The 24,780-nt window shown below is 36.0% G+C and overlaps 1 protein-coding gene across 4 annotated transcripts in view; it reads right to left on the minus strand.

Moving 5' to 3' along the window:
- The window catches only part of macrod2 (mono-ADP ribosylhydrolase 2), a 1,153,479-nt gene that overhangs the window by 587,841 nt on the left and 540,858 nt on the right, over positions 1 to 24,780 (minus strand). The gene's annotated exons all lie outside the window — the stretch shown is intronic.

Here is a 24,780-nt window from a genome sequence, read left to right on the forward strand (position 1 = left end):
CCTTTTCAACTTATAATCAATTGAATACACTGCAAAGACCAGATATTTAATGTGCGAACTGATAAACTTATTGTTTTTTGTTGCAAATAATCATTAACTTAGAAATGAATGGCAGCAACACACACACACACACATATATATATATATATATATATATATATATATATATATATATATATATATATATATATATATATATGTGTATATATATATATATATATATATATATATATATATATATATATATATATATATATATATATATATATATATATATATATGTATATATATATATACATATATATATATATATATATATATATATATATATATATATATATATATATATATATATATATATATATATATATATATATATATATATATATATATATATATATACACACTACCGTTCAAAAGTTTGGGGTCACCCAAACAATATTGTGGAATAGCCTTCATTTCTAAGAACAAGAATAGACTGTCAAATTTCAGATGACATTTCTCTTTTTCTGACCATTTTGAGCGTTTAATTGGCCCCACAAATGTGATGCTCCAGAAACTCAATCTGCTCAAAGGAAGGTCAGTTTTGTAGCTTCTGTAACGAGCTAAACTGTTTTCAGATGTGTGAACATGATTGCACAAGGGTTTTCTAATCATCAATTAGCCTTCTGAGCCAATGAGCAAACACATTGTACCAATAGAACACTGGAGTGATAGTTGCTGGAAATGGGTCTCCACACACCTATGTAGATATTGCACCAAAAACCAGACATTTGCAGCTAGAATAGTCATTTACCACATTAGCAATGTATAGAGTGTATTTTTTTAAAGTTAAGACTAGTTTAAAGTTATCTTCATTGAAAAGAACAGTGCTTTTCCTTCAAAAATAAAGACATTTCAATGTGACCCCAAACTTTTGAACGGTAGTATATATATATATATATATATATATATATATATATATATATATATATATATATATATATATATATATATATATATATATATATATATATAAAAGATAGATCACCTCAACTTGCTGAAAAAGTATGGGCACCTCTGCTCTATTGCCTCACCACTCTGTTTCTTTGTTAACTGTGGAGAGTTTATTGGATATTGTCACACACTAAGCTTCATAATACGCCGGATTATATTCATAATTCTAAAACTGAAAATGACTACGAAGACTATTACGGCTTTTAAATGAGAAGCAATCAGGAATTTTGTGGAATTCTATCATGTACCTGCAAGATCATTTATATTTCATGAGCTACTAATTGACTCCTTATATTAACTGTCTTCCAGCATGCTCATCAGCAAATGTGCACTGGTGCGGGTGTGATTGAATCAGCATGGCCTCCGATTGATTCATTGAAAAACAACTTAATGGACATTCGCTGAGGCGTCACGCAATGTGTCAGGCAGATACGTGCTCTTGTCCATTGACAAAGGGGAAAATAGGAGGCAGGTGGACACCAAAATCCAGTCAGGGCAGGGATCTATTGATTTATTGATCCCCTCTCGAGATAAGAGGCAGGAGCATGATAAAGCTCTGAATGCTCGAGCTGCAAAGGCCTGAATGCTTTCAGATTGCCCAGGGTAAGCATTTTTTTAAAGCGGCAGCAGTAAGAATAAGTTGGAGGCTTAGCATTCAATTTGTGGAATTTTCTCCTGAATCCACAACACCATTAGTACTGAGCTTTGAACTTAGACACCATACGAAGGAGGTCAGACCAGAGATATCCATGAAGTCACAGAGTGCAAACATTCATTACGTGAAAGGCAAACTTGAATTGATGACCCCTGCAACCACACAAATGCAACCACCCAGAGGAATACCTAAAAATACATACTTTTTATTTCCTAAAACGAGCACCTCCACTCGAGTGTTTTTCTGCACTACCTTCTCCTCAGCTCCAACCTTAAGGGCCAAAAGAGCTATCCTCTGTTTCCTCAACAGTACACTCTGTCCCAGTTTCCTCACCAGATGGGCACACTTTAGTAGCTACAGAAGATTCTTCGCAGTCATTATCACGGGCACAGCAAAAATAAGTCTAAAGCAAGTTTCCTGCAACTTTTTTATTTATTTATTTTTTTTTAATCTATGGACTTTAAAAAGGCAGAAAACAACAGGGTTGAACCTGTTGCCAGTTTAAGTTCATTAAATGTGAAATTTAAATGATTTTAATATACATTTAACACACTTCCTTGTGGTCTCAATAATATGTATTGCATATGCTTTGGTTTGAACTTTGCTCCACAGTCACTTTTAATAACCCGTGTTTAAAGTATGCCTGCAAGATTCCGGAGGCGTTCCCAGATTGCAAATGAAAACCGCGCCCCGCCTTCTCCAAATGTATTAGAACTGAGCTTTTCACACTGTTTAAAATATATGAGTCATCACAGCTATTTTTTTTTTCCAGACCCGGTCAAAAATAAACTTCATTACCATTTTATAGAATTACCCGGTCATAACATTAATGTGTCCAATCGACAATCAAACTTGGCATAAAAATGCTATTTCAAACCACCATTTATGTCAATGCATGTCGCACATTGGTGTTATTCTGCACATGGCGAGATTAGATTAAATTAATCCTTTATATTAACTTTTTTTTTGCGTTTCCTCATGGCGGGAAGCAGAGAGCTGAGAGCTTGACTTAATGACTAAATAAGTGCTTCCACCTAGGGGTGACGTTATAACGTAGCCAGACTGCAAAACCCTGCGAACAGAGGCATCCAAAACTGCGTGCAAGCTCACGCCAAACTGCGAGAACCTTCTGATTTCACGCTTTGGCATTGTTTAACACGAGTATCCAACATTGTAACATTTATAAGTAGGGATGGGAATTGAAAACCAGTTCTTTTTTCAGAATCGTTCCCAGTGTTTATAAATCATAAAAGACTAAATTAATCAGAGGTTCCTATTTTAACATGGTAACCAAGACATTGTAAAAAATGTGACTTTCATCATACTTTATATTTACTTTATATATTGTAGTATTCCACAAGTCATTGTGTATTTTAAATGGCTAGGTTAAATTTCATGGTTCTCTGGGACAGTGTTTTTCAATCTTTTTTGAGCATAGGCGCATTATTTTCATTGAAAAAATCCGGAGGCACACCACCAGCAGAAATAATTAAAAAATGAAACTCAGTAGACAATAAAAAGTTGTTGTCGCAATTGTTGGATATGAATTCAAACCATAACCAACCATGCATCACTATAGCTCTTGTCTCAACGTAGGTGTACTGTCCCGACCTGTCACATCACGCCGTGACTTATTTTGAGTGTTTTGCTGTTTTCCTGTGTGTAGTGTTTTAGTTCTTGTCTTGCGCTCCTATTTTGGTGACGTTTCCTGTTTTGTTGGTATTTTCCTGTAGCAGTTTCATGTCTTCCTTTGAGCGCTATTCCCCGCATCTACTTTGTTTTAGCAATCAAGAACATTTAAGTTGTTGCTATCTTTTTTTGTGTGGACATTGTTGATTGTCATGTCATGTACGGATGTACTTTTGTGGACGCCGTCTCTGCTCCACACACTGTAAGTCTTTGCTGTCGTCCAGGATTTTGTTTTTGTTTACTTTGTAACCAGTTCAGTTTTAGTTTCGTTCTGTATAACCATCCCTAAGCTTCAATGCCTTTTCTTAGGGGCACTCACCTTTTGTTTATTTTTGGTTTAAGCATTATATACCTTTTTACCTGCACACTGCCTCCCGCTGTCGCCTGCAAATTGTGATCACGACAAACCATCGTCGTCTCACACGACAAGTTCCCGACATCTACAAAGCAATTAGCTACCGGCTGCCATCTACTGATATTGAGGAGAATAACATAGTTACTCTGCTGAGCTCTAGACAGCACCAACACTCAACAACGGCACATTATTTGCGGATTATAATTACTGCTTTGAAATTTTTTTTTTAAACCAAAATAGGTGAAACTACATAATCTCCCACTGCACACCATACTGTATCTCACGGCACACTAGTGTGCCGCAGCACAGTGGTTGAAAAACACTGCTCTGGGACACAAGGAGGCATGCTGGGTCCATTTTTTAAAATGTTTTCTTTCACCAATGTGTTAAAAGTCAATGTGAAGGATGGCACAACTACACCATCCATCCCATCCATTTTCTACCGCTTATTCCCTTAAACATTATTTACTTGTTGGGAGGTTCAACAGCCTCTGACATGACTATAATGGATGCTTCAGATCGCGCACATCTTGCTGTCATTGCAATGCTACATTAATCATTATGACCCAAGCCAGTCGTCGTCAAATTGTTGGAATTGATCCCCTTCTCCTTCAGCAATCTCTATAAGGGTCACATTCACATGCGGTAAATCATTTTCCTGCATAAATGGACATGATACCTTTTGGAGTCTGAGTCGCATTGCTGCCATTTTCTTTTCAATGCTCAACACATTGGCAAAATAATCTATATCTAATTTTCCGTGACGTGCCCTTTATCTTTGTGTGCGCCTGAGTTATCCAAAGGTCACATGGTCTGCAGCAGAGGCAGCACAAGTCAGTTGTCAATAGAAATCAATATATAACCCTTGGAGTATAACCCTCTGTGAATGGATGAAATCATTGACATAGACATACAACATAGTGCAGATATACAATACTATACGTGAACAGTATGTTTTAAAACATCATAGGTGGTCCAGATTATCAAAGCCTAGAAACATCCATCCATCCATCCATCCATTTTCTACCGCTTATTCCCTTTAGTGTTGCCATCCATCCATCCATTTCCTACCGCTTATTCCCTTCGGGGTCGCGGGGGGCGCTGGAGCCTATCTCAGCTACAATCGGGCGGAAGGCGGGGTACACCCTGGACAAGTCGCCACCTCATCGCCAATCAACCTATATCATTTCATCATATTTATCAACATAAACAAACACCTATTAGATGGTATATATACATATATATATATATATATATATATATATATATATATATATATATATATATATATATATATATATATATATATATATGTATATATATATATATATATATATATATATATATATACAGTATATATATATATATATATATATATATATATATATATATATATATATATATATATATATATATATATATGTATATATATGCAGTATATATATATATATATATATATATGTATACATATATATATGTATATATACACATATATATATAAATTATATACATATACATTACATATATATATATATATATATATATATATATATATATATATATATATATACATAGACACATTAGGGCTATCAACGTTAACATGTTAACATTATTGCATTAATAATGTGTAAACACAGATGAATCACACAATTTACACACATGCTCCTTTAAATTAGCCGTAGAGGTTACCTAAAGGTGGAGCAGGTAGCTTTATGGTCAATGATCTTACGGGACTTTAGGTAAGACTGTTTAGGAGTTTTGAACGAATAAATGAAGTGCGTTCAAATACCTTTTTTTTTTTAAATGCTCCTGTATGTCAATCTTACAATAAAATTGTATTTGTATCAACATATTGGGCTCTTTTTTAAAGTACATTTGGACAATGCATGCAAGTAATTTATTGTGATTAATCACGATGAATCAAAATGCAAAGGTATAATTAATCTGATTTAAAAAATGTGTCTCTCAACTGCCTTAATAGGCTTTTTTTTTACTGTTGCTTTCCAACTGACTATACATCCCGACTCGATTAATACGTTGCTAATCACATATCCACATGAATTGTTGTAAAATCACATGTGGCATATAAACATTATGCTCCAGACACAATTGTGTGTTCTATAGCGGTAATTATACCTCAGAAACTATTATTCGCTATTATGTCTGAATATAATATTCAAAAACTAATTGTTTTGCCAGTCCTGACAACCACTTGTACCTTGGCTTGAACATACAGTATGTCATCAGCATTAGTATCACTAATAGTTAGGCAAATATTGTGTGTAAATATGAACAAAAGTATACATTCCTAACAAAAAACTGTATAATCTCCTATAAAACCACACATTCCCAAGCCCTAGAGTAGTGAGATCAAATATATTAAAAACACTTTTGTTAGAACATTTACATATTCAAGCAGGATTGTTATCTTTGCTACCATGGGTGTCTTAGAATATTCAGCGATTTGATTTGGAGGACTAAGATTCGACTATCACCCTTGCAGTCAAATCGTCGGACATTGAACCCTCCGTGGAAGGGAGGAGAGCCAAAGCCGCTACTACTTGGGCAAAACACAATTTAATAGTTAAAACATTTTTGAAGATAGAAAAAGCACAAGTTACATTCCCAAACATCTCTGGCAGTCAAAGCAAGTTTGCAACAATCCAAATTTGGTTTGATCAATAAGCCAAAGTGATCCAAACCCTTTCTGATGGGGGAACAACATTTGGCACAACACCAACCTTGTGGGGACCGATCCGAGGACTACACTGAACTATCCAATCTCTTATATGTTTGTTTATCTGAGTGTTTTATAGTTAAAGGCTCTATTATACTAGTGTTTACGCTGACACCATCTCGCTCCTCCCCCTTCGAACTCTCCCAGGGACCGTGGGCCTTCCAAAAATTCTAGCTAGGCGTCAGCGGTGACGCAGAGCTGTGATTCATCAGCTTTTTCCTGATGAGCGTCCCTGCACAGAACACCCAATGTTATGCTTGAAATACACACATATTTGAATGTGAAAAAGCAACAGCAATTGAAACTGATGCAAACCGTTTGTACATCAATAAAAAAAATAGTTCTTAAACAGTTTGGATTATTTACAATAACATTGTTCTCTATTGTCCCATGCCCAAATTCAACCGTCCTCTGCCACAAGTCGTTCACTTTCATGAACGTCTTCTCATGTACATTAGAACTAAACTGTAAACTGTCTATCCTGAACGGTCATCATTGCTCATAAAAAGATACATATCTAGTCAATGGCATCTGTGATGGTTGCTCTCCCAGGAAACACCGACCCTCAGCGTTTTGGCTAAGAATGGCAAGTAATGCTCTTAAGAGCATACACGTAAATATGATAGATCATGATGGTGTCAGAAGGTCATGCCTACTGCGGACGCTGTAGCATAATGGAGTATTCAGTCTGAAGACAGAACATTTTTGACACAGAAGTCTCTAGTGGATTATGCAGCTCTTGCCGCTTGCTATTGTTATTTTTAAAGACTGCCATTCATAGCATGCGGTCAAGAATAAAGCAAGGATTTTGCAGATTCATTTGTAACATTCCAGACAACAAATCAATAAACCCGAGCCTGAGCAGTAGGATAGATGTTGTGTCATTAAGTATAGCTGTCAATCTGTCTCTTCTTGCAATGAGCCCTGCTAACGATCCTTTTCACTGGCAGTGACCAGACTCTTATCATATTTAGTCCTGAAGCTCTCCACAAGCCATGAATGATAATGAGGTTTGGGTAATTATGTGGTTTTTTTTGGTTAACTATCCTATGCTTGTATTGTTATCATATGTTAAGACTAAAAGCTATTTGTTTGTCATTGTGTTAGTCCTACATGCACCGTGGTGGTTTTGTTTCTTCTGTGGAATTCAAAAGAAACATCTTGGTCTTATTATTCTTAAAGCTACGCTGTCACAGACTGACATATGCAGTGCTGTATATGTTGTCCTTATGTCCGAAGAGAGTAGTTCATGGTCCCTTAAGTGGACTAAGAGTGTTGATGGAATTCCAATTTCCGTATACCAATCAACTATACAGACTTTAATGGGTGGAAAGATTTTATTTTTTCACCTACAATGTAACAATATGTCATTGTCTGATGCTAAGTTAACCTATTGAAAGCAAACAAAACTTTATTTACATAGCTGAAGCAGCTATCATATATCCTCCACAACACACAGCACAATTGCAAGTCTGATTTCACCAACCCAAACAGTGATTTGAAAACAATGAATGGAAATTCTAACACTTGGTGAAAACTCTTGAGTATAGTAAAAAGGCAAATGTAATATTTCCATGTGAGACTGTGCCTTTGGCTGTTTACAATATTTATTGGTAATTTTATTTCATACAGATATGGAGAAAAGTAGAGTCCTGTTTAGTTAGTTTATTCAGTGGACACAGTGATGTTGCTAGACTGGAATGGATTAGATGGACATGCATAAGCTAAGGTAGTGTTACACATATGACGAGTGAAATGTTTCTGCTGTATGCTGCTACTTTCAGCCCTCTGGTTCAGTGACCTTGTATCTCCACATTGACTCCACTGCCATCCATCTGCTCAGCATTGACAAGGATATTATTCACCCTCACTTACAAAGGGTCTTAGAAAATACAGCCTGCTGCTGACATACAAATACAATTAACAATAAATGCTAGGGATGTGCGATACCACTGATTTTCCTTACAATCCGATACCTAGTAAAAATTGTTAAATTTTGATACCAATTATTTGTGAAAATATACCTAATGTGTCTGGCGAAACAAATAATGGCAATATTATGCACTGAATGTGTTGTCTTATTAATATTCAACTCTGTATGTAGTGTCTCAAAATAGCCTAAAATCAAAAGGATACAGACACTAGCTGTTTTATAATACTGTTTTATAATACTGAGTGATTCATCTTAATTGCCAGTATTTTTCTTGCTTGCACATTACATACTGACCTCGGCGGAAGAAAAAGTATTTCCCACCAATTGTGTTTCATTTAGACACAATCTCAATGATTCACTTTACAAAGTGTCCTTGTTAATGATATACATTATTGCAAATAACTAAACTATCATAAGTATTGTTTGTTTTTTTTTAATTTATTTGAGAATCGATCAAGTATTGATATTTCAGTATTTATCTACAAATCACTAACGAATGCTGACTGGGACAATTCTGTAGTATGGCTGAAGTAACTACATTTCTCATAAATCTGTAATACAGACTTCCTCAAAAAATACTGAACTGATTTATTTTTTCCAAGCAATGATTTAGTTAAAATGAGGGCTGTAAAATACAAAGTTAATTCAAGTGAATAATCACAAAAAACTATTGAAATTATTATGAATACACACAGCTTAATCACACAATTTATTTTAAACGTACATGCTCCTTTATCTTAACAATGGATTGTGACCTGAAAGGTGCAGCAAGTTGCATCACGGTCAGTGGTCAGGTAAGAAAGGATAAATAAGAAAACTCAGACTCATGTGCTTGTCGGCAAATTTCACTTCAAAATACACTCTGACAGTACTTAAGATAAAACATGTTAAAAAAAAAAAAAAGTTTTCAACAAATAAATGTAGTGCATTAAAGTAAGACATTCAAAACATGTTCCTGTATGACATTCTGCCAATAAAACAAAATTTCTGTCAAATTATTAGGGTCTTTCTTAAATGTAATCTCAATTTAGCACGCAAGTAATTTATTGCGATTAATCAGGTTATGAAAATGAAATAAAAACGGGATTCATTTGATTAAAAAAATCTAATCGTTTCACAGCACAAGTTAAAATAAAGTCATTGTTAAAATACATACAGTTTTGAGATTTTGAACATTCAGTTCAGTTCAGTTTTAGTTGATTTCGAACATGCATAAAATACAATTAAATTGTTGTGCGTCACATATTTCCAGCTGTTTCATAACAGCATGTCTGAAAAGCAGTAGGAAGAAGCAGAGCGTATTTAATCCTACCTCTTTTCATATCATATCAGTTTTATTCAATTTCTGTGTTCTCTGTTTGTAACAGAACCGTGGATAAATAAATACATAGTAAATAAATAAATATACCATAAGTAAGTAAACACATAAATACATACAGTAAATAATAATTATCCTATTGTTTTAAAGGTTTATTATGTTTATCATAATTGTCCTGCTTTGTACTTTGTGAAAACTTGTAGTTTGAATAGTTTCTTAAAATGAATCACATTAGTGCTTCGTTTGATTTCCTTGCTTAATCCATTCCATAATTTAATTCCACATACTGATATGCTAAAGGTCTTATGGACTGGACTCTCGCTGATGTGTTGGATCCACTGTGGACTGGACTTGCACAATATTATGTCAGACCCACTCAACATCCATTGCTTTCGGTCTCCTCTAGAGGGGGGGAGGGTGGTGGGTGGGGGGGGGGGGGGTGGGTTACCCACATATGCGGTCCTCTCCAAGGTTTCTCATAGTCATTCACATCGACGTCCCACTGGGGTGAGTTTTTCCTTGCCCGTATGTGGGCTCTGTACCGAGGATGTCGTTGTGGCTTGTGCAGCCCTTTGAGACACTTGTGATGTAGGGCTATATAAATAAACATTGATTGATTGATTGATTGATTAAGTGTTGTACGTGCATACAAATGTTTTAAATTAGATTTTCCTCTTTTGTTGAGAAGAATTGTTGTTCATTCTTGGGTAGCAGGTTACAGTTTGCTTTGTACATAATTTTTGCTGTTTGCAAATGCACCAAGTCATTGAATTTCAATAGTTTTGATTCAATAAATAAAGGGTTTGTATGTTCTCTATATCCAAGATGACGTATTATTTTAATTGATCATTTTTGTAACACTGTTAGTGAATGAAGCACACATTTGTAGTTGTTTCCCCATATTTCTGCACAAATGTGGTTTGATTGATCAACATGTTGGATTTTCAGAAATGTCAAGTCATCTACAGTCTAAGTGTGTTTCTGAAATGTTGTGTAGTGACCATTTGGGCAAATCCAACCAAAGTTATGCTACTGTATGGAGATAATCCAAGACTATGTGGTACAAATTGTGACCTAAAATGAAGTAGAACATTTGTCCAGTCGAGGAATGTTTTAAAAAAAAATGTTTATACACTTCCAAAACAGGTGAGATAAGAATCGTCAACGTCACTTGGCTTGGAAGCTTGTGGAAGTTCGATAATGTACGAGTGATAACAGTGGCGGGCCGTGCGTTTCCCACTTAGGCCTTCAGTGATGTCCCACTTAAAAGTTTACCTCTCAAAATACCATAATTGATGTCACCACATGACCATTGCTGGAGAAATACTATACAGGAACACATTTACGCCCGACTGGGCATTGAAATCATAACAACAGTGTACAAAACGGGTTATTTTCTGGCGCATTTAAAAATCAATTAAAAAGCATCAGCAATTAAAACATATCTTATGTGGTATTGTCAAAATTTAAATTGCAAAAAACATATTAAAAGTGAAAAAATAAAATATTTGAACTCACAATTAGTGGGACCCATTCAACACCGTATAAGCCAGTGGTACCCCTTGTTGTCAGCTTATTTGAGTGGAAATGGAAAACATTTCATCGCCAGAACAGCTGAGCGAGCTTCCGCGGTTGGCCGGCATCGTCTCACAAGATGTAGTTTCTCTTTAAATATCCTTCTTGAAAATGGCCTTGCAAATATATATCTGCCACCTAATCAACATTTTGTTCTCCTTCTCTGCGCAACACTTCCTGCTAGATTGCAACTTGTGAATGGATACACACTTTGGAATGACAAGTGAGTATCCAATCACAGTCTCGTTAACATCAGGCTACTTGGCTAGGCTATTGTCAACAACCTGTGATCAGATTGGCTATCACAACTGTCTATCAACTCTATGTGTTCTCAAATTCATCCGCTAACAGTCCCGGTGAGTATCCAATCACAGGACGCGTAAACATCACGTTTAACGTGAGGCCATCTAGAAGGCCTTACTGACACCAACTCGTGATCTGATTGGCTATCGCAATTGTCTATCAACTGTATGTCCCGTTCACTTACAGTGCATGTTGATTCTGAAGGTTCCGGGCAGATTTTGTATAGCATGGCAACATAAGCTAGCTGAATTCTGATTGAATTCAAACTAAAACTAAAAACAACAGCACTGGAACGAGCATAATATGACATGAAGAGAATATGAATACTTTTATATATTTAGGGAAAGTAAATTAAAAATATTTTTATCTTTAATAATGATCATGATTTTTGCACAGGCCAGCAGAGAAGGCCTTGCTGGCCCTGACGGCCCACCACTGAATGATAATAACAAACCCATTCAACGTTTAAATGGTGAAACAAAGCACTTATGGAATGATCAGTAAACAGAGGACTATCACAGATTTAGCTCACGGAGCAGCTTTACAATGAAATGTGATGGACAAGATCCACACAGATGATCAAATAAATACCTTCAGGCGCTTTTCTCTAATGACAAGCTGTTAACAATGTTAACTTTGGTTGCTTCCGTTGCGTAGAGATCTGCCGAGTGCAAAGCAGCACCAGCGGCATAGAGAACATGTCCACAGGCACCCTGTGTCAGTCGGCTGACCTACTTTATTCTCTGTGAGGTCTTGCAGCTCCCTCAAGAACCCCTCCACAACAAAGACAACCATTTTATCTTCATTAGATCCAGAGAAATGTCATTGCCCGGCTGTTTGGCTACATGACGTGAGCTTTGTTTCCTATATTTTCACAAGCTAAACTCCGAATCAGCTACACAAATAAACAAATGATGATGAAAACTAGTTTGGGCTAATGAGCAGAGCAGTCTGAGACACAGGCACAAGGAGTAAGAAAGTGTGCCAATTAATGAGAAGGCTTTGACACTTTGCATCCGTCTGGTGGTCCCCATTCCTATTTGCATTCACACCATGCAGCTGTGGCGTTTAATCCTTAATGCATTTAAATTTAGATACAATTACAAATCATGATCAATGATGGACTCTTAATTACAACTAATAACTGACCATCTGCCTGACGGCCGAGGGGTACGACGGAGGCACCCCCAAATGTTAAGCAGAGCAATGACATGTCTGTGTTAATTAAAAAGTCACATTAAAGTTGCCCACCCATGCCAAGGGGTTTCAGGCGTGTTGGAATGATAATTGTGACCCATAGACACGCGTAGATGGTCCTAGGTGACGGGACAGGATCAGTCACATCTGTTTTGACTCTCCCGGTGTATAAACATAGCCCATAGCAGCTGGAGAATAACTAATTGAAATTACAAGGGTGGGTCACATATTAGTGTGTACAACCCTTAAATTGTTTATGATACTGTACGTATAGAAGCAACCCACAAGTGAGTTGCTGTCTTCTTACAAATGCATTGACATGGCAATTATTATAACCAATAAACTGTCATTTCCGAACGATGTGTATGTCTTCATTTAGTACACATAGCCAAATATTTGCACACTATTGAGTCGTGCTGCACCGAAAATTTGGCCGCCAAAGAAATACTTTGCTTACCGTGATGTGATGTCGTATCCACTTCCGCTGGCGGAAGAGTTAAAACCAACATGTAATGAGAAAAATATAAATGCTAATACTAATAATAAAAAAAAAACACACAGTATTTGTCTTGAAATATGCCTAATGTTTATTTAACGTTTTTATTAGACTATTGAATTACAAATTACATGATGACAGGATATTCTCGTGACCCCTCCCACCTCCGGGATCCCCATTACCGCAAGTAAATTGACGACCTGTGGGGGAACCTTTATGCACTATTTTACCTAACCTACTGAATAATTGTAAATAATAATCGTGATTCCAATATTTATTAAAATAATAATGATTAGTATTTTGGCCATAATTGTGTAGTCTTAAGTTGTACCTAGTAGTGATGTACCGATACCAATATTTTGGTACCGGTACCAAAATTATTTCGATACTTTGATACTTTTTTCAATAAAGGGGACCACAAAAAATTGCATTATTGGCTTTATTTTAATAAAAAATCTTAGGACATTAAACATATGTTTCTTATTGCAAGTTTGTCCTTAAATAAAATAGTGAACATACAAGACAACTTGTCTTTTAGTAGTAAGTAAGCAAACAAAGGCTCCTAATTTAGTCTGCTGACATATGCAGTAACATATTGTGTCATCTATCATTCTATTATTTTGTCAACATTATTAAGGACAAGTGGTAGAAAATGAATTATGAATCTACTTGTTCATTTACTGTTAATATCTGCTTACTTTCTCTTTTAATATGTTCTATCTACACTTCTGTTAAAATGTAATAATAACTTCTGTTGTTTGATACTTTACATTAGTTTTGGATCATACCACAAATTTGGGTATCAATCTGATACCAAGTAGTTACAGGATCATATATTGGTCATATTCAAAGTCCTCATGTGACCGGTACTTTTCAGAGGCGGTATAGTACTGATTATGATTAAAATTAGTATCGCGGTACTATACTAACACCAGTATACCGTACAACCCTAGTACCTAAATAACTGTGATCAATGAAGCAGATTTATCAAACAACTGTCAAACAGCCAAGACATATTCTATTGTTCCTAATGCAATCTACTAGTAGAAGTTGTAAGTTGATTTGGAAAAGTGTTTTAGTCTTTCGTTTCATCTTAAAAGTGAGACAGGTTGTGCGAGTTGTTTCTAGTATTTTATACACAAATGAACAGTTCTCATTTATTGTCTAGTGTTATTTCCCAGGAATGTGTTTGTAAAGATAGTTGGAGAAATATTTTGTGACATCAAAGCCTTCGTGCTCTGAGGGCCTTTTGCTCTTTGAGGTTGATGTCGTTTTTTTGTGCTTTCTCTTTTCCTCAGCCTCACTTTTGTTTGTTATCTAAAAGCACGTCTCTCTCTCTGTGGCTGAAAGCTTTGTAGACAAACCCCTAGCTATTTGTTTGAGCCTTTGTATACGGAGCTGCAGACTAGTGTTCGAGATAAATGGCAGATAAATAATAAATAAATAAAACATGGCATAAACTGGAGCAGAATGGGAGTTTGGGGAGGAAGTTGTTTACGCGACGACGGCTGCGCGTGGCAACGTTTTCATTTTAACCGTCACGCTGCTCGAGTAATTAACGTGATTGAAAACTACAACATCCATGGATGCTGACGTCTCGTTACTTGTGTCTTCATCAAGGCAGCGCACTAGGTGGGGGAACGCTCGACTAAATCAGAGTGCGCCATAATTACTTTCTCTACGCACTGCAGCAACAACCATCTGTACAAGCGCTTTAGACCTGCTCACGAGGCCAAAGCTGAGGGTGACATGATGATGTTGTTTACTTCAGATCACTCTCTAGGGAGGGGCCCGGGAGGGTTGTGTACATTGACTGGACTCTCAAAGGGACGTGACAGGATAGATAGATAGATAGATAGTACTTTATTGATTCCTTCAGGAGAGTTCCCTCAGGAAAATTAAAATTCCAGCAGCAGTGTACAGAATTGAGATCGAATTTAAAAAAGTAAATAATGGGGGTATAAATGAAAACAAAATAGAAAAATATTACAATAGAATAAGAACAAAAAGCATCAATGAGAATACAAATATAACAGTAAAATAAGAATATAACAAGAGAAACTAGGCATTAGTGACCATGTTATGAAAACGTATTACACTGTTATTGTTTTGCATCCCCCGTCATTCTAGTACCCCCCCTCCCTCCCAGAGAGGAGTTGTACAGTCTAATGGCGTGTGGGACAAAGGAGTTTTTTAGTCTATTAGTCCTGCACTTGGGATGAAGCAGTCTAGCACTGAACAGGCTCCTCTGGCTACTGACAACGGTATGCAGAGGGTGACTGGCATCATCCAGGATGCTCACTAGTTTTTCCACAGTCCTCTTCTCTGCCACCGTCACCAGTGAGTCCAGTTTTAGTCCGATCGTAGAACCGGCCCGCCTGATCAGTTTCTCCAGTCTGGAGCTGTCCTTCTTAGATATACTGCCCCCCCAGCACACTACGATGTAGTACAGAACACTGGCAACCACAGACTGGTAGTACATCCACAATAGTTTTTTTACAGACGTTGAAGGAGTGCAGCCTCCTCAGGAAGTACAGCCTGCTCTGTCCTTTCCTGTACAAGTGGTCCGTATTAACAGTCCAGTCCAGCTTGTTGTCCACCCACACCCCGAGGTACTTGAAAGAGTCCACGGTCTGTACCTCGACTCCCTCGATCACAATAGGTTGTGACCTTGGACTCGACCTCCCAAAGTCAATGACCAGCTCCTTGGTCTTTGAAGGGTTGAGCTGCAAGAGGTTCCTGTGGCACCAGACAACAAAGTCCCTCACCAGCCTCCGAAACTCCTCTTCTCTGCCGTCCCTGATGCACCCGACGATGGCTGTGTCATCCGCATACTTCTGGATGTGACACAGCTCTGAGTTGTAGCAGAAGTCAGCGGTGTACAGGGTGAAGAGAAGAGGGGCCAGCACCGTTCCCTGCGGTGCTCCGGTGCTGCTGATCACAGTGTCAGATGTGATGTCCTTCAGTCTGACGTACTGTGGCCTATCGGTGAGGTAGTCTGAAATCCAGGCAACCAGGCAGGGATCCACTCGCATTCTGTCCAGCTTGTCCTGGAGTAGGCGGGGCTGGATAGTATTAAAGGCACTCGAGAAGTCCAGGAACAGGATCCTCACAGCGCCATTTCCCTTATCCAGGTGTGAGTGGGCTCGGTGCAGCAGGTAAAGGATAGCATCCTCCACACCAACGCCTGCCTGGTACGCAAACTGCAGGCTGTCCTGGGCATGTTGCACCTGTGGTCTGAGGAGGCTGAGAAAGAGCCGCTCCATTGTCTTCATTATATGAGAGGTGAGCGCCACTGGTCTGTAGTCGTTCAGCTCACTGGGGCAGTTCTTTTTGGGAACTGGAACGATGCACGACGTCTTCCAGAGGGTGGGCACTCTCCCCAGCTGCAGGCTGAGGTTGAAGATCCGAAGGAAAAGGTGTATGTGCATTTACTGCCATTTATTTAAGTTAAAGTTAAAAGTACCACTGATAGTCACACACACTAGGTGTGGTGAAATTACCCTTTGCATTTGACCCATCCCCTTGTTCCACCCCCTGGGGAGCAGTGAGCAGCAGCGGTGGCCGCGCTCAGGAATAATTTTGGTTGATTTAACCGCTTGATGCTGAGTGCCAAGCAGGGAGGTAATGGGTCCCATTTTTATAGTCTTTGGCATGACTCGGCCGTGGTTTGAGCTCACGACCATGGACAGTCTAACCATTTGTTCATTGTGTTAAAGCCCCACTTAAGAACTTTCAGTTTTGGTTGATTTTTGCAGAGCCAGTGGACCAAAGTAGTAGTGTTTTGCCAGAGGAAGACCACATTTAGTGCATATTGTGTTAGACTGACATGATGTCCACTCAAATATTGGCACAAATATAACGTCTCAAATGGATTTGCTGATGTTAAATAGAAAACACTATCAATAAATAATCTTGGATTACGTTACGAACATGACGCTACTACTGTATCAGGGGGATGCAGGTCAGAGGCAAGGAAAAACCGGCGGGAGAGTTTTTTCGAAGGAAGCAGTGCGGAACTGCGAACTATAACGCTGGTGGCTATTTATTTCTAGCACCCAAATTTCCGATAACTATCATTAGCATTTTTGATTTGTGCATTCAGTTACTTGCTAACTTCAGTGCAGTTCAGTTTCAGTTTATTTCGAACATGCATACGATACAATGTAATGCATTACACATTTCCAGTTGTTTCATTACAGCACGTCCGAAAAGGAGTAGGAAGAATCAGAGCTTATTTAATCCTACCCCTTTTCAAACCATAGCAGTTTTATCCAATTTCCTTGTTTTCTGTAACAGAACAGTGAACAAATAAATAATAAATAAATAATATATCATAATAAGTAAACAGATATTAAATAGATAAATAATATTTGTCTCAATAAAACATTAAATAAATAAATAAATAAATAAAAAGGGTTCAAGATATTCGTCATAATTCATGTTCTGTGTAATTTAGCAGGAACACAACCAAGGCAGCATCAGGTCGAAATTCCCTCCTCATGTTTGAGGTCACGTCAGCGAATAAAAGCCGGGCCGATGTTTTTATCCGGGTAAGCTCTGTTTTTCCTTTTTTGTCTCCTCAGGAAAAACTTTTCGTTTCTTTGGTTGTTTTGGAGCTTCGGCCATGATAGCAATAATTGCACATTTTGCCGTTTTTCTTCTTCTTCTTTTAGTTTTCCGGCGGCACGCAGGTGCTCACATTGACTTCTGTCTTTTTAACGAATGGGAAGCGGGGGAGTGATGTATGCAGTGAAGAGTAGGGATGATACTCGAAACCGGTTTTCCCGGTTGTTTGATAAGAAAAGAACCGAGTCCTCGGACTCGAATCCCTTTTTGAGAACCGGTACCCGTTATCGAGACCACTATAGTAAAGGAAAAGAGTTGATTCTTCATTCGAATCCCGTCCCGACCAGAAATGTTCCGTGGGACATCACAAGAAATTACGTCACGTAGCTCAGTCATTAGGCGCAGATAGCGAAAGCAGGAAAACAATGGACGGGAAAAAGCGCTCCAAGGTGTAATAATGTTCAAAACAAAAGCTATAATCCATCGAATAACTTTACTGAGAGATTTTAGCAGAGTAAAACACATGACGAACACTTTTACGACTAACCGGAAACATAGCAACCAGGCTAGCAACGCACCTCCTTTACGGCAGCTGTCGCAACGTTCTTAAAACAACCGCAGCACATACATATATATACAACATATCTCCCTTTTTTAACTTTTGTTTTCCTTTCCTTGTAAACAAAACAAAATCACACTGTAGATGTGTTGTCTGTCTAATTATAAATAATGCAGACGAGGCGTGTTGGCTGAGTTCCTCACGTTTACTTTCACAGCGTGGCAACATGCAACACTTTTCGGGGCTACCGCGCATGCTCGTAACTCCCGTTGCATGCTGGGTAGTGTAGTTGTTATATTCTCTAGCTCATAACATTTCCCCCCATAAAGAAATAATGTTAACTCAATAAAGTGTATTTCTTTTTTTAGCTTTAACTTTTCATTTTTTAGCATTGTAACCACATTTGCAAAGAACTTTTCTCTTCATAGTATTTTCTTTCAATAAAGAAATAAAATGCAAAAATGTCTAAGCATCATAACAAACAGTTATGTCAAATAGCAGCAGAAGTGCACTTTTTGGAGAGCTGTATTATTTTCAGTTTTGTGCCCAAGGGACTGATTTTATTTAACACTATATTATTATTTATACACCTATAGTGATCACAGAGACAGGTTGTTTTCGTGTTAATGTATATATTTGTTTCTCTGAAAAATCCCACTTAATATACTTTGGGTAACAACAGTCGGTATTTATTTATTTTATTTTATTTTTTTAGGTGGGTAACAGTCAATATTTATTTATTTATTAGATTTTATTTTTTTATTATATAATAAAAGTGAGCTTTTGTTAAACCAAATATTGTGTGTTTTTTCCATATACAACAACCTATCTGGACTCGATAAGAGAATCGATAAGGAATCGGTTCGATAAGAGGATTCGATAATAGGCTCGAACTCGATAATTCCTTATCAAACATCATCCCTAGTGAAGAGTCAGCATATTTGTTGTTTTTTTGTGTGGCATGTTTCCTGCCACCCTCCTCAAAGTTGCATAGACCCAGGGAAAGCAATACAGGCCATGACAGAGGTGTCAATAAACTAATTGTAATTTATGAAAATATCTTGGTTGAAAAGTTACTTAGTGCTGCTTTAAGCACAAAATAATTGTGGTACATTTGCTGAGAAGAAAGCTTCTGTTTGGAAATCACACAACAAAGTGCCCACATTTTGAAAAGCATTGGAAATATTTTGAAGAAACAAAATGTGGCACATTTCTAAAAAGGATTCTGGTAACCTCTTGCACTGTGACTCTCAAACTGTGGTACGTGTACCACTAGTGGTACGTATGCTCCTTTGAGTAGTATGCCAAATAATCATGAGGATAAAGTACAGTGTTTTATTTTTCTCTATTCAAACACAGTGTTACTGTTCAAACTGTGTATAATGTTACAGTGGCCAAAAATATATGTGTTAAATAAAACCTCTGCCTTATTTTAATGAACACTTAGGCCTACTATGCTACTGTATTTTGATGTTGGTCGTTATGGTGGTACTTGGAGAGACAATTTTTTTGAGGTGATACATGGTGAAAAACGTTTGAAAGCCACTGCACTAGTATAATGTATAACAACTTTGAATTATTGATGTATACATGACTATTGATCATTTTGGACATCAAAATTTTGTCAAAATTGATCTTCCAACTTATGTTTTTTTTTTTTTTTAGATTTCCTATTTATATTTATATCGTTAGGATTGTATTGATACCGATACCAATATCAATATTCCTTATCAATACAGGTATTCCTCGGTACTCTAATCGGTACTATATGTAATTGGTGTAAATAAAAAGGTAAAAATATGCATTTTTATTAGCTTTATAATTTGTATTAATATTGCGTTCCCATTTGCAATTATCCTCAGTGATTATCAGATGCCAGGGCTGGACAATATGGCTAAAAAAAAAAAAGAAATTAATTTGATTTCAATAAATATCAACATTATTTACATTGTTTTTAACCTGCCAGTTGTAAAGCATATGTACTAAAAATAAATAAACTAAAGATTAGTTAAAAAATGTATTAACATTCTAAGTAAATTTTTTGAAAAAAACGGAATTTGAATATGTAAATTCACATTAACGTAACAATGCACCAATACATTTTAGTTTACATGTTTTCAAGTAAAAGAAAGCACACATACAGACGCATCAGTTATGATTTCAACACGGGTGGTCCAACCATAATATTAGAAGCTGTCAAGTTATCATGAATCGAGCAATGAAGATGTGTGGTCACATCCACAACTTCCTAGCATTGAGAGTAGTAACAGTGTTTTTGACACAGCTTGTGGGCGACAAGTAGTCATCAAATTTGCAAAAGAAACATATCACCTGACACATGGAATTTTGGGAACTGTTCGGTTCTGAAATTTTGGAGTTAGTTTGGTAGTTAGAGGTGGCCGCGTGTCAAGGAGGCAGTCACAGAGATGGAATCAAAAGGATGCAGGGCTGCCGGCTAGAGTGCCCCTGGCAAGGCAAGGCTCCATGTGTTTGTCAAGTAAACATGATTTCCCCTTTTCCTCTCAATGACAGAAGTCACATTACGCCATTTTCCGCAACTTTTCGCATTTAGATTCTCTTTTCAGCGAACTTTGAACTTTTGAACCGCGATTCCAATGATGCGTAAATCTATGATTCTGTTTATTTTTGCGTACCTTGTAACCGGAAGTGGGACGGTAAAAAGTCGACTCCGATAGGGTCTTCCGGCGTGTCTTTTTTAGGCTTTGCAGCGGCACCTGGATGAATGTGACAGCGTGCGTGTGTCATACTTACGACGGTCAACTGGATTAAAAAAAAGTACAGATAGCATTATCATTAGTCCACAATTTTAAAGACCCCCTTGGACCGACTCACTCAGGAACTGGTACCAAAAAATACCGGTACTCAGTAAGAATCCCTAATTGCAACATACACTGCAGCCTTCTGACACTTGTGTCATCTCCAGCTTAAACAAAAATACAATTTCAAACAAGGTGATGTAGCATGTTTTTAGCTCAAAAGGCCTACAGTTTAATACAGAAATCAAGGAAGTGTTACTTCTATTAAAGTAAATTGTAAAAACTGCATATGCAAAAAAATGGGTTTAAATAGTTATGTTTGGTTTATTGTAATTTTACATATTTATATCATTTAAAGCCCCCATTGTAAATTGTATGTATTTGCAAAGTGTATACATTGCAGTCGTTTTCAATGAACCAACAAAACAACAATACCTCAATAGCATTTAAAGTTATTTTCATTTTAATATATTAATTTATAATAATTTATTTTAAATATGTGTATACGGAATATTGATCAACAATACAATGATATATATATATATATATATATATATATATATATATATATATATATATATATATATATATATATATATATATATATATATATATATATATATATATATATATATATATATATACATATATATATATATATATATATATATATATATATATATATATATATATATATATATATATATGTATATATATATATATATATATGTATATATATATATATATATATATATATATGTATATATATATGTATATTTTAAATATGTGTATACGGAACATTGATCAACAATACAATGATATATTTATATATATATATATATATATATATATATATATATATATATATATATATATATATATATATATATATATATATATATATATATATATATATATATATATATATATATGTATATATATGTATATATATATATATATATATATATATGTATATATATATATATATATATATATATATATATACATATATATATATATATATATATATATATATATATATATATATATGTATATATATATATATATATATATATATATATATATATATATATATATATATATATATATATATATATATATATATATATATATATATATATATATATATATATCATTGTATTGTTGATCAATATTCCGTATACACATATTTAAAATAAATTATTATAAATTAATATATTAAAATGAAAATAACTTTAAATGCTATTGAGGTATTGTTGTTTTGTTGGTTCATTGAAAACGACTGCAATGTATACACTTTGCAAATAAATACAATTTACAATGGGGGCTTTAAATGATATAAATATGTAAAATTACAATAAACCAAACATAACTATATATATATATATATATATATATATATATATATATATATATATATATATATATATATATATATATATATATATATATATATATATATATATATGGGAGGCACGGCCTCACCTGCCATCATGGAAAGAAAAAAAAAGTAAAAAGAAAAAAATAATAATTAAATTGTTATATGTATCCAGTGATAATACTAAAGTTATTTTCCATTTAACTTCACCAGTTTTAGATTATTTTTATTTTTATTTTCACATTTGCCGTTCAAATACTGAGAAGAGACAGTGCGGTGATCAGCAGCCAGTTGAGGCACGTCACTGATTTGTGCCTCAACATGGATTGTGCGCAATGACTCGGCTAACTGCTGGCCTGCTGTGCAGTGAGACCGTATTGCTATATGAATTATATTATACATTTCCATAGTTTAGTTAGCTGAGGTATATAATGTACAGTGTATTTTGTCAACATCTGTATGTGTGTAACGTATTTCTTGTGCTGAGCGATCATAAAACTGGAGGCTCGTCTCATAACCCCGCCTCCTGGTGCCAAGCACCTCCGCCGCAGAATGCACCCCCGACGGGAGCGCCACACCAACCAAAGCCTACACCCAAACCCTCCATGTGCAAGACCGAATCCACCCAAAAAAAGTCACTTAACAAGAAGCCAAAAAGTGCAAAAACAACAATGCTCGCGCTGCAGGAGCCGCGAACGACCACAGGGACACAACATTAGGTACACCTGCACTGCAGGTTCATATGTTTGTAAATCTGACTGTGATGATGCAGTCGTGCCTCACCAGACATTAACCTCACCGCACGCCACTGATATATATATATACATACATATATATATATATATCTGTATGTGTGCTTTTTGTGTGTGTATATATATATATATATATATATATATATATATATATATATATATATATATATATATATATATATATATATATATATATATATATATACACAGACATGAAAGTGAATGACGTGATCATATGACGAACCAGAGCTGGCACAAACGATTCCATCTTTCAGCATCAGCAATTTCGAGAATTATTTCATGAGTGATTACCTTTTGGTCCATCAAACGCATTGACTGCACCAGAGTTGCAAATCTAGGACACCTCCTGAGGAAACCAACAGCGCAAATCTTGTTGCATACAAGCTATTTATCTCTTCACCACCATCCTTGTGACAAATGCCTCAGAGACAAATGTACAAACCTGCAGGTACCGTTGATATGACAGAAAGTCACACATTGCTGAGTGATATTTTTAGACCCCTCGCTCCATTGCTGTGCAAAACACTCAGGGGTTTGTGAGTGATTGGTCATCTAAATAATGCAAAGTGCAATGTGTGCGCCTGCACAACACTTGGCTGTGATGCAAAATGACTGGCATGACAGCGAACAGCTGACTGAATGCTCTGCCACAAAAGTATTTCCATGTTCCCTTCACCACATTGTGTCTAAGTAGCCTCGGAGTGAAATGAGGGACTATGAGGAGAATCAACTTACTTAATATTAATGCTCGAAAATGTAAAACATTAAGCTTTTTGAATGCCTTGTTGGTGGAAAATTGCCTGAACATTTGAGAAAAAAATAGGCTTCTTAACATCCAAAAGTTTGCACCCTCTATGATAAATATTTTCTTCCATGCATCAAATAAACTATTGTTTGCAACTTTTGTTTGGCTTACGTCATACTTATACCCCCCCCAAAAAAACAAAAACATGGGGTAATATATTGCAATTCACTTTTCCGTTAATGGGGAACTGCACTTCATTCTAAAAAAAAAAGGCCTATCATTCTCAATCCTTGTGTAAAACAAGAACCCAAATGTTTTTTCTTATTTTTTTGCACTCTAATTAGTAAATAAATACGATCAAAGGTCAGCTTACAATGGAGCCTATGGGAGTCGCTGTATTCTGCCTATAAAGAGCTTAACAAAACATCGAAACACCTCCATCAATGTTTTGTGTAAACACCGTAAGTATATATGTAATGTAGTAACAGGCACATTCATAACATGTCATTTTTGTAAATATTTTTGCTAAAATTCTAAAACACATCACAACGTTCACTTTTTCCTTCGACAACATCACTGATTACTACTCACTGCAGACTTCATGAAAGTCAACAAACATGATAAAACATCACTTACTGTACAATGTCTGCTGTCAATAGAATGTTGTTGGGATGTTATAGTCCAATTTAGATGAAAAATGTCTCATAATCCTTGCGAAGAAAAAA

The sequence above is a fragment of the Entelurus aequoreus genome, linkage group LG09, assembly GCF_033978785.1.
Source record: "Entelurus aequoreus isolate RoL-2023_Sb linkage group LG09, RoL_Eaeq_v1.1, whole genome shotgun sequence".
NCBI classification, from domain to species: Eukaryota; Metazoa; Chordata; class Actinopteri; order Syngnathiformes; family Syngnathidae; genus Entelurus; species Entelurus aequoreus.